Genomic DNA, 13,014 nt, shown 5'->3' on the forward strand with positions numbered 1-13,014 from the left:
TCTGGCCAATAAACAACAGGGACCTTGAAAAAGCTAGACGAACGGTGAGTGGCTTGGAAAATGAGGCTACCTAACGCAAAAAATCCGTTAGCCGTGTGTTAATTAGGAGGACGAGAAATGGAAAATATCAAGGGGCTTGGACAAGTTCCTGGAGGAAAGGTCCATAAGCAGTTATTAGCCAGACAGATTTGGAGAAAGCCCCTGGTTATCCCTGGCGGTAAGCAGCAAGGTAGAGATGCACCCTTTGGGATCTGCCGAGTGCTTGGGACCTGGATTGGCCGCCGTTGGGGACAGGAGGCTGGGGTTGATGGGCCTCGGGCCTAGCACAGCGTGGCCCCGCCTTATGTTCTTATGTAATCATATCAGATGACCTCAAGGTAAGAGGCGATGCAATACAGCAATGGAGAAAGCCAACGGTGTGCAGGGTTGCATTAGTAGAGGTGTCATCAGCTGAAATAACGAGGGGAAGGCTGCCTCTGTACAGGTCGCTGGTGGTCAGACTCCACCTTGAGCACTATTTTCAGTTCTGGCGGCTGCACATTGAGAGGATGGGAACAGTGCAGGACTTGCAACACAATCCCTACAAAAGAGAGGCTGAAGAATGGCAGGGAAAGGAGGAATCAGGTTTCTTTAACAGACAGCTGGTATCCGATTTCTTGCATGCGGTGGATCCAGACGGAAACTAGGGACGTGCACAGGAAAACATGTTGAGGGTTTTGAGAAGAACTGGTCCCAGTATGGCGCCCTGGTGTACCCTACTGGTCACTTTGCCATTCCCAGAGCAGGTTCTCTCTGAGTCCTGTCGCTTTAGCAGTTTTCCTCGCCACATTTGCAATATTTTGAGCTACGTTTAACTTATATCGTCCAGCTGGCTTACCGGTCCTCTGTGTGGAACAGCACCCAGCGTCTTACTAAAGTCCAGATAGGCGAGCGTCTACCCACATGGGTGACAGGGGTCATGATCTTGGGTCACTGATTAAATTCAAACCTGAACCAGACAAGGGGCCCAGTGTTGAAATTCTGCGACCTGGGCAAGGAAAGAATGGCAGAACAAGACAATGATTTCATTTGGAAAGGTTTTGATCATCCTGAGAGGCAAAACTGTGCTTACGGCAAGTCACTGAATCATTTGCTCTGCTTTAGCAAATACTAGACTGGACATTTTAAAAACATTTAAAAATTTCCATCCAAGGTAATCTTGACAAACTTAACAAAAGCTTATTGGTTCTCTTTAAGACAAAACATAAACCGATGTCATTTGAAGAAACAAACTGACTTTTGTACTAATGAATGCAGAATTGTATACAGAAAGTCAAATTTGATGTTTGATTAAAAGCACAGATACGGGGCTTTAAGACTCTTTGAAAATGTCATGACAGAAATTAGCAGTGAGTTGCTAGGTACTGAAGAGCTCTGCGTGACTTCGGCCGTCTCACATCATCCTCACGATGTTGGCCGTGGTGTCGGAGGAGGATGCCCGTAAATTTGACCCCAGTCCACAAAATTCCCTGTGCCCCATGAGTGTGCCAGACATCTGAACTGCGGTGGCAGTCAAAGCAAACAGAAGAAAAAAGGGTTCGCACTCACAAAGCGGGGAGTAGCTGGCTTGTTACGGCGGTTACTACCCCAAACCAAATGTGCCTGATACTTCACTTTCAATGCATATCCAGCATGGTTCTCTGCTGCATCGGCATGGGAGAAAGACTGATACATCACGCATTTCCAGCATGGCTCTCTGCTTCAACGGCATGGGAGAAAGACTGATACATCACGCATTTCCAGCATGGCTCTCTGCTTCAACGGCATGGGAGAAAGATTGATACATCACGCATTTCCAGCATGGCTCTCTGCTTCAACGGCATGGGAGAAAGATTGATACATCACGCATTTCCAGCATGGCTCTCTGCTTCAACGGCATGGGAGAAAGATTGATACATCACGCATTTCCAGCATAGCTCTCTGCTTCAACAGCAGGGGAAAAAAAAAAACAAACAAAAAAAAAACTGATGCTTCACGCATATCCTGCATAGCTTCAACGACAGGGGTGAAGAAAAAAAAAGGATTCGCAATCACAAAGCGGGGAGTGGCTGGCTTGTTACGGCGGTTGCTACCCCAGGCCGGATGTGCCTGATACTTCACTTTCAGTGCATGTCCAGCATGGCTCTCTGCTTCAACGGCATGGGAGAAAGACTGATACATCACGCATTTCCAGCATGGCTCTCTGCTTCAACGGCATGGGAGAAAGATTGATACATCACGCATTTCCAGCATAGCTCTCTGCTTCAACAGCAGGGGAAAAAAAAAACAAACAAAAAAAAAACTGATGCTTCACGCATATCCTGCATAGCTTCAACGACAGGGGTGAAGAAAAAAAAAGGATTCGCAATCACAAAGCGGGGAGTGGCTGGCTTGTTACGGCGGTTGCTACCCCAGGCCGGATGTGCCTGATACTTCACTTTCAGTGCATGTCCAGCATGGCTCTCTGCTTCAACGGCAGGGGAGAAAAAAACCTGATACTTCACGCATATCCAGCATAGCTCTCTGCTTCAACAGCAGGGGAGAAGAAAAAACAACCAACAAGGGCTGTACAGCATAGTCTGGGTGGGGCAAATAGGCATGGGTGTAGCGTGCTTGTTGCGGCGGTTGCTACCCCTACTACCCCTAACTAATCAAGCTAGATATTTCACTTGGATGCAGCTCCATCACTGCTCTCTACATTAATGATGGGGGTGGAAGGGGAATAGAACAAAGAGCTAAGAGAAACAGATAAGTATGAGAGAAAAAAATGTGTGAGGCTTGCTGGGCAGACTGGATGGGCCATTCGGTCTTCTTCTGCCGTCATTTCTATGTTTCTATGAATACCCGGAATGGTCTGAAAAGGAACAGAGAATAAACCGGAAAACATCATATTGCCTCTGTGCTGAGCCGTGGTGCAGCCCTAGCGTGTGTGTGTGTGGTTTTGGTCTCTCCATCTCAAACATGACACAGCGGGCCTAGGAAAGGCGCAGAGGAAGGTGACAGAAACGATAAAGGGAATGGAACATCTCTCCTGTGATGAGCGGCGGCACAGGCTCGGGGGGGGGGGGTCTTCCGCTAGGAAAAGACACGGCTGAGAGGGGGCAGGATAGGAGATTATAATATCACGAGTGGGGGGGGGGGGGGGGAACAGGTAAAATAAAGGATGGCTATTTACCCTTTCAAATAATACTAAAACGAGGGGACGCTGCATGGAACCGGCAGCCAGCAGATTCAGGACAGATCCTGGAGAGCAGCTTTTTCACTCGGGCTGTGGAATCTGTTTCCAGAGGATCAGGTGAAGGCGATCAGAAGCAGCACCGCGGGGTTTGAAAGATAGGCTCCTAGAGAAGAAGCCCCCAAAATATTGTTAGGGAGATTTTTATCGATGAAGCGACTAAGAAATAAAATAAACACATTTGCCAGGAAGCCGAGGGAAAGCTGCTGCTAGCCCTGGGATTCAGTGACAAGAAACAGGTGCACTATATGGGATCTGCAGGACACTTGCGACCCAGACCTGCCCCTGTCCGAGAGAGGATGCTGCACTTGATGAGCCTGGGCTTGGCCCGGCCCGGCACTTCTGGTTTTCTTCTGCTCCTCTCCTCCCAGACCTGGGATACGAGCAAAGCACAGCCCGCTGGAAATGTCCTCGGGTAAAAATATTTGGATTTGGTTATCAGCATTCGCCCAGCTGATGTGAATTTCAGGAAAACTAAGCAACCTGCTGCAGAATTATCTTCTTTTTGAAAGAGGTTTAGCCTGGTTGTGGAAGAAGGCAAGGGGCACCCTTGCAGAAACCGGGCCTCTTAAGGGTCAGATTTCTGTTTGTGTGTTTCACATAGGACCTTAAATAGGAGAAAATCTATCCTGAACCAGGTTTCCTGTGTCTCTTGGAATAAGTATTGCAAAGTCATGGGGCAAAGCAAGACCACAGTGAATTACATTATTGGCATTGGGCTCAGAAAGCAATGAACTCTAAACGAAATGCAGTAACCCTAGCAAAACTGAAATTCTGACACGAGAAAGCAATGGCTGACTGGGGCCGCTTTTAAGAATAAGAAACGTTTTTGCCTCCTGCCCAAAAGTCCTCTGTAATAGACTCGGGGTTTGATTTTATATCCTTCTTAGCGGCGCAGCATCAAAAATTAATTATATTGGGGTATTTTAACATGATGCCGTCTCTGTGAATGCCATGGACGTTCTTGCAAATATGAATATAATAGGATTAAAAGAGTCAGTTCAGCAAGCTACCCACAGTAGTGGCCATGTGTTAGATATTATTCTGTTGAATGAGGAGTTGGCCCAGTTGGACCCTCTGCCATATGCATTCCTTGGTCTGATCACAGAATGCTTTTGTGCGGATTAAACCACTTAGGCGCTTTACTAAGTATTAATACCGTTCAGAAGATGGTTTTTTCTGTAGTCGATACCGATGCTTTCTGCTCCAAATGGTTGGAAGGTAAAAAAGGATCTGATTGCGTTTCGTTAGATGAAGACACACGGGGCTGGATTTTCAAAGCTCCACGCGCGTAAACCCAGGGGATTTACGCTCATAGAGGGGGGTTATGCGTGCCAGGCCCCAGACGCTGGGGCAGGGCAGGCCGTGGTCAGAGGCCTCCGGCACAGCGGTCATTTGCCGCTGTGTTGAAGGATCGCGTGCCGGCAGGCTGCCGGCGCGCGCAACTTGCGCCTGCCCAGACGCAGGCGCAAAAGGTAAGATAGAGGTCGGGGGTGCTTAGCATAGGGCTAGGGGGTGGGAAGGTTAGGTGAAGGGGTGGGAAGGATAGATTAGGGGGAAGGGAACGGGTGAAGGCCGCGGCTGTCGGCACGCGCAGGGTGCACAATTGCGAACCCCCTTGCGCACGCCAACCCCCGATTTTATAACATGCGCGCACGCATGTTATAAAATCGGGCGTACATGTGTGCACGCCGGGTAGCGCGCGCACATGTACACCCACGTGCTTCTTTGAAAATCTATCCCTAAATCTATGATGAAATTGCCCATGAGCCAGCAATTAGGTATTGCGTGCATACATTTTATGCCCCATGGTAGACTAACAAGGTAACCTTGTTACGGAAGAAACTGAGTGATTCTGGGGGAAAAAAATGGAGAAAGTTTAGGATAGCATATTTGAAAGATACCTACATGCTCTGAAATGCTGAAAAAAGTGTGAAAAGAGGCCCTATCTAAACCTCCCCCCTACCTCTATCACGAAAGTTACGCCTGCTCGAAGCAGGCGTAACTTTGCGCAAGCTGGGCCGGCTGCTGCGCTCCGGGGTAGATTTTATAAATTTACGCGAGTGCGTACTTTTGTTTGCGCACCAGGCACGTAGCCGTGCGTATCTTATAAAATCCGGGGTCGGCGCGCGCAAGGGGGTGCACATTTGTGCAACTTTCCTTCCACCTCCCCTCATCTTCCCCTCCCTTCCCCTACCTAACCCACCCCCCCGGCCCTATCTAAACCCCCCTTACCTTTGTTGGCAGATTTACGCCTGCCGAAAGCAGGCGTAAATCTGCGCGCGCCAGCAGGCTGCTGGCGCGCCATCACCCAACCCGGGGGCTGGTCCGGAGGCCTTGATCACGTCCCCGGGCTGGCACCACGCCCCCGGACCCGCCCCGCCCCCTGACCCTGGACATGCCCCCAGACACGCCCCCTCCCCGCCCCTTTTACGAAGCCCCGGGACTTACGCGCATCCCGGAGCTATGTGCGCGCCGGCGGCCTATGCAAAATAGGTGCGCCGGCGTGCATAAATCCGGCTGGATTTACGTGCGCAGGGCTTTTAAAATCCGGCCCTCCATGTTCCGGTCCGGGGGCTGGTCCAGGGGCCACTGTCACGCCCCCGGAATGCCCCTGGGCCGGAACCACACCCCCAAACACGCCCCCGAAACGCTGTGTCACTCCCGGCATGCCCCCGACACGCCCCTCCATGCAAGCCCCAGGACTTACGCGCATCCCGGGGCTTGTGCGCGCCGCCGAGCCTATGCAAAATAGGCTCGGCGTGCGTAGGGGGGGTTTGGGTAGGTTTTCGGGGGGTACACGCGTATCTTACACACACACACACACACACACTCCACGCAAGCTCTCATTCACACACACAACTCAGGTAGGCTCCCATTCATACACATTCACACACACACACACACCCACACACACCCCACGCAAGCTCTCATTCACACACACAACTCAGGTAGGCTCCCATTCATACACACACACACACACACACACACACACCCCTGGCAGGTTCCCAGTCCCACACACAACCCAGACAGGCTCCCATTTACTCACAAACACATGCAATAAGTCTTCCTCTTTCACACAAATACACACAATGCAAGCAGGTTTCCTTTTCACACAAACACATATAAAAACACACACACACACAGAGGTAGGCTATTCCATGGCAGCTGATAGCTCTGTGGCCTCTTCTTCTGCCGCTGGTGGATTGGACTCCGTCAGCAGCTCAGCGGCCTCTCTTCTTCTTGTGCTGCCAGCAGGTTGGGCTCCGCTGGTGGCTCCTGCAGCCTCTTTTGATGCCACTGCCCCCCTCCGGGTGTGCTGCCCTGTGCTGGGCCTGCCCACTGCTCCTGATGGAAAATTGGGAAAAAATGTTACTGACAGGCAAGGCCAGGTCAATACAGAATGGAGAAGCTCTCTGGACATACTTCATTCAGTGAAACTCGTTCTGCCTTATCCAGCCATGTTGCAGTTATCCCTAAGATGTTTAAATTTAGCTCATTTTTAATGTCTTAGATCATTGGGAATTTTTTCTTGACTGATCTGGCATTTACTACATTTACATTTTACATTTATTCAGAATTTGTGGATCGCCTAACTCTAAAAGGCCTAGGCAATGTACAAGATAACATTCAAAAACAATTCCAACATATCATAAAATGGCAAACAAAATAGCAAACAAATCATAAAATAATACAATCAAATTAAAACTTCATAAAACAAAAACAATATCGGGAACAATAAATAATAGTTAAAATACAGAAAGACCAAATAAATAATTTAACTAAAATAAGTTAATTTAAAAAGAAAGATTTTAATTAATTTTCTAAAGGTCTTAAGAGAATCGCACTGCCTGATGTCTACTGGAAATGAATTCCAAAGGGTTGGTCCTGCCACTGAAAATGCACATTCATGAGTGATGTGAAGGGCTGTTTTTGGAGATGGAATTTCCAGAAGGCCTTGCTGAGAGGAACGTAGTAGTCGAGTAGGTTGATAGAATTTCAGGATAGCGTTTGCCTATTCAGCAAATGTGAGGATTTGTCTTGTCGGTAGGTGGGTGGCAGCCGTGACTCTGTCAATAGGTATTTGATGTTCCTCTGTGTGTTTATGTCCTTTGCCTTTTATGTGGTTTGGGGTTGCCATGAATTCTTCTCTTACATATCACTAGGAGGTTTCTGGGTTTTGAGGGCCAAAGCCCATTTTGAACCAGTGATACGGGTTGAAGTAGGAAGTCTTGCTTGGGGTTGTGTATAAGTCTATATGATTGGATCTCAGAGGGTTTTCTGTTGAGCGATCTGTGATAAGCTCTGGTGAGAGTATTCCTATTTTGTTGTTCAGATGCTTTACCAAGTTTGGTGCTGTGGGGTTTTCTTTAGAACATTTAGATCTTTCTCTTTGAATGAGAATAAGGGTCCAATCTGAATGGACGGATTATTTTACTGTTTTTTTGTATTGCGGTCTCCCACATTTAGAGCATTTATTGGGTTTCTTATTCGGTGAGCAGTGCAGTGCAGTCAGAATATGTTTTCCGATTGTATAAAAAAGATGGCAGTCAGAAAACTAAAATGCCAACAGTGTGCACTATCAACCTTCAAGTCTGAGGATTAAATGCATCAACAGAGTCGTTTCCCTGCCACCTTTAGCTAAAGTTGGAGCCATTAGCTGAGGGCAGGTTCTTTCTTGGCATTTTAGTTGAGACTGTAAACAATTTGGGAGTTTAATGTCCTGCCACCCGACTTCTTGGAGGATCTAATGATGTTACAGTCATTACCAAATCAGGAGGCTTATACCTCCTGCTAAAACAAAAAAATCAACAGTACTCCAAAAAAAAGAGAGCATTGAAAACGATGAGGCCGATACTGAAAAGCTCCAGGCACCTAAATTGAGTTAGAGAATGGCCTCTGCTATTACTGGCATCAGCAACATGGGATCTTCTTGGTGTTTGGGTAATTGCCAGGTTCCTTTGAAAATTCTTGGGTCACTGGCCTGGCGTGTGCACAGAATTAAGTCACGCAGAGTTGTACCTGCGCTTCAGAGAGCTTTAACTCCTGCTTATTAGCTTATGCACCAAAAGGTGAATTTTAAAAGCCCGACGAGCGCTTTAATTAGTAGGGGATGCAGGAATACGTTGGGCTGACGTGCGCCGAGCGGATTTTAAAAGCCACCCAGGTGCGCATATCTCCTTCTGCGAGCACAGCTCCAGAAGTTATCGAAAAGGGCGGGGCATGGGCGTGGACATTTCAGGGCGTTAAGCTGTGATGTGCACGTAAGTACTTAAGTGATTCGGCACGCGCCGAGGCTCCCTGCCATATAATGCATGCTCGTGACTTCGAAAATTCAGCTCGAAGAGCGGGGCCCCTAGACCCCCCCCCTGAATATAAACCCTCCCCACCAACTCCCTAAATGTAAGAGCCTTTAAAGCGGGTGTGGCCAGGAGCAGAGCTGGGGCGAGGAGAATGAAGTTAGGGGGTCAATTTCTAGCGCCGGGCCCCCTAACTTAGCAACCCGAACTGAGGTGAACCGGAGTGATATGTATTGTATACAGGAACTTCCGGTATATAAAAACCAAAAATAAATAAATAAATAAATAAATAGTAGCCGGCCCAAACTTAGCGACCTTAGTTTAAGAGCCTAAAGTTAAAGTTGGCTGCCTATTTTTATCCCAAATCTTCAGCACCTAGGATCAGCCAAAAATAGCTCCCTAGGTTTGGGACTTATTTACTAAAGCTTTACCCCCATTGTACGTCTCTGGGAATTAAAGCTTAGCTAATGTGGCCCTTACGTTGCTAAACTGAGGCGCTGAGCGATCTTTGAATTATCCACGTCAGCAGCTCTGCTTGAAATTAAGACCTGCATCTTGCTCCTCCTAAATCTCCATCAGGAGAAGACGCAGGGAGGAACGGCCTAAGCCAAGCAAAGGCATGGACAGCGCTAAGAAAGATTTCGGCTGATCGTTTTTGGAACATGGACTACACGAGACTTTATTTAAACTCTTTTTTTCTATTCAAAACATTTAGAAATGCAGACAGGAAGTCCCCTGCGGTGTTTCAAATTATAAGATGTACATAAACCTTCAGGAGCTATCTGAAGAAAGGATCTGTGACGTCTCCACAGATCATGTTCGCCCTCTCTGGATAATTCCTATGTTGGTCCAAGGAAAAAAAAAATAATCACAGCCTGCAAAGAACGCAATTCCTCGGGCATCTCAATGCAACTTACACCTTCGACCATGAAAATGCGTCAGGAAGAAGAGAGCGTGATTTAGGTGCATGCACTTCTACACAATTTCTAGATTTCTTTTAGAAAAACAATTGCAGCCCTCACATTTCAATTCACTGAGATTGGTAGGATTGGCCTTCTAGGCCAACGAGAAGCAAATAAATACCCGAATTTCTGCTGTGGGAACGTGGACGTTATGAACGCCGAGCGCGCTCGCGCCCACACACACGCGCTGGAATTTTATATCGTGCCTGCCAGCGCATGGGCATTATATAAAACACGCCCAGCCCACGTATGTGTGCTCCTAATTTTAAGCAGTTACACCAGCAAACGTTATTTGCGTATTTTGCCTCGGGACTGGTTGGCTTTTTACACCTGGACATGAGCAGATTTTAAAACGTGATAAAGAGCAGAAGTAAACGCGACTTTATGGTGATAACCTTCGAAGCCTTTGGTGCACAGGAAACCTGCTTTTCTGCGCATACACCGACGACTGTGCTAAAAAAAATAGCCCAGGCCTGCGTGCACGGAAAAGTGCGCGTGTAACTCAGCGTGGGCTTTTAGGTGAGCCGAGCGGAGGCGTTCCGGGGGATGGCGTCGGGGCAGAGGCGGCACATAAGGCACATTTCTATTTTAAAGAGCACACGTGTGAGTGACTGCACAGAAAGTCACACCCGCCAGAGAGGAGGTGTAACCTTATGTGAATTAGGGCGCGCGCCTGCTGAGGATCTTCGGAGCGCCTAAGTCTGCTTGGAAAGTACTCAGGAAAGTCTGCACTTTACGGGCTGTTTGACAATGAGACTTCCCTCTGTCAAATATTGAAAGCTGGTGGCTATGCCGCTGAATATCTGCATAAAAGTCTCCGCTTAGCTAGATAAGTTATATCTGGTTAAGTTAGACCTGCTCTGTGGGGTCTAATTTATTAGATTAACTTACCGGTAACTAGGTAACTATTGGTACTTATCAAGTTAAGTTAACCAGATGAGTAGCAGAGCCCCAAAGCACCCACTGCCCGCCCACTGACTATGTGGCTATCAACTTAGCCAGATAAGGACTTATCCAGTTAAGTGACGGCAGCGGAGCATAGCTGCCTATTCAGCGGCTGCCACTTAGCCGGATACTTTAGACTTATCCGGCTAAGCAGCATTAAATGTGCTCTGAGTCAGTCTTCCTATGTTCTGGTGGGGGAGCTTTAATGAAACACGACGTGCTTATGATTCTCAATATTTCTGGTGAATATTACGCGCACTACACGTGTAAAATCTGCAAGTTACACGTTACCTCATCTCTGAAGCCACCTTTAAGAACCTAATATAATAATCTTCCCTTTTGGTGTGAGTGGAGAGGGAATTCATATCCGAAATTCTAAGTGCACCTCCAGAATACATCCCCATCTTCCTAGCAGATTATGGCAGCAGTTAAAGGACGAACGGCCTGTAAAAGCTTGCAGAACGGACAGATTTTGAAGACACACAGATATTCATTTGCCTATTGGTTTGAAAAAAACCCCAAAACCTGGTACTGTCTCTTTTTATATTCATGTTGCAAATGTTTGCACAGCTGTAAAGGGTTGGTGGAAAAGCGAACACATAATTGCACCCATGTTTATTTTGTTTTTTTCCTATATTGTGTACATGCCTGAACCTTCACCCAGAGTGAACTGACTGTCAAAATGTGCTCTCTTTTTCTCATTACCAAGATAAATTAAAATGGAACGTTCTGGAGAGGAAAGACAACCGTCAAACCCTGCTGCAAGGTAACAGGAAAGCCATTGAGACAAATATCATACAATACGGCCTTATATCGCGATCCATTGCTGCTGTGCCCGCGCTGATGAAGCCGTCTGTTCCTATTTCGTGTCAGGGACGCACGATTCCGACCGAGTTGCCGCTCCCGCTCGGCGGCTTTCTTCTCAGGCACCATCCCTGTCGCGGAGAGACCTTGGAGCACGAGGGAATTCTGCAGTCTGCCTGTCCCTTGCTCAACCCCATTCGATACCCATATCTCATTTTTGATCCTTATCTGTCTTTTGTAATCAATACTTTAATTCCTGCATTAAGGATCTCTTGACATCCAATCGCATCCAGCAGGATGGGAATGGGGGGGGGGGGGGGGGGGGGGCTGGGTCCCTTCGGTACGGTTAGGTGAATGCCCGCAAAGGGAACCACCACTGGCAGCTGAAGGGTTCGGTTCAGTTTACCAGAAGTGTTGAGGCAGTGACCTGGGTTACAGCTTAAGCTCATGTGTTATTGTAACTGAGACTCCGTAGTCCCGCGTGGCACTCCCAGAGCGTGCCTGCTGTCTCTTAAAAATAGACTAAACACATATGTCTCTTCGCTCGCTGTAGGAAAAGATGTTATGAAATAGTGCTCATCACAAAAGGGTGGCCAGGATAAAATAACCTTAACATAACATGACAACAAGGCTGGGAAATTTGGATAGATTTATAAAATACACCGTTAGCCTGCAGCGTTAAAGTGCACTTGCGCTGCAACTCCAGCATCGCTCTCTGCTTCAACGGCAAGAGGGAACGGGGAACTGGACTCGGACGGCAATAAATAAGGGCCCTGACTTTGACGGTTTGGGAAACTGAGTATGGGGGTGACTTGTATGGCGCGGCTGATGCTACCATAAACCTGCTGGGCAGGCTGGATGGACCGTTTGGTCCTTTTCTGCTGTCTATGTTTCACGTACACGCACGTTTTATTGCTTTGTGGTTTGGCAGTGGGCTGAAGAAGGAACAGGTTATATTACCTCACTTTTACCAAGGAAGTAGCTTTTATTCTGTGCCCTGCTGTTCTAGCAAAGAAAAATATTAAAGAGCACCGAGGGAGGGTATTAGCGGCAGGCATCGCTGTTTTAGGATAACACTTCTCTGTCCCAGCCTGAGTGAGCTGCTGAAGTGGGCGGTGAAGCTTACCTTTATAGTGCTACCTAGTGCTTAACCAGGCGGCAACACTGGACGTAGCTCTGGAGTGAGCTTATGGAAGTAATTAGGAAAATGGCAGAGGAGTGAAATAACTGAATGAAGCAATGAATGCAACTTAATGTCCGGCCTCTTGGGGTGCGAATCATTTTAAGAGGTGTGAATCATTTTAAGGGGGTCCATTTTCCCTTCAGACTGGAGAAATGCACTTATTTATTTATTTCTCTGAAAGGTTATTGCCGTGTCAGCAGTGTCTTGCAGTTCCTGGCCGAGGGCTTGCATATAACCCGCCACTGGAAACCTGACATGGGGGGGGAGGGGAGGGAGTGGAGGGCACGTTGTACTATGTGGAACAACTTTCCACTGAAAAAAGATGATCTGTGATGCCTCTCGCTCCACATTCCCCTCCCCCTCCTCCCCCAAAATCGAATGCACCGTAACTTGCACTATATGTCAGCCCAGGACAGCGAACCTCCCAAGTATAAAAAAATAATTGGGATGAAATAAAACATTTTTTAGGGTGAGCCAGATATTCATTTGCCTATGGGGTTATGAGATGATCTGGTGGGGACTTGTAGCAATGTTCTTGCAACAAAGTCCAGCGTGCGTAACGTGCAC

The sequence above is a fragment of the Rhinatrema bivittatum genome, chromosome 9 (genome assembly GCF_901001135.1).
Source record: "Rhinatrema bivittatum chromosome 9, aRhiBiv1.1, whole genome shotgun sequence".
NCBI lineage: Eukaryota > Metazoa > Chordata > Amphibia > Gymnophiona > Rhinatrematidae > Rhinatrema > Rhinatrema bivittatum.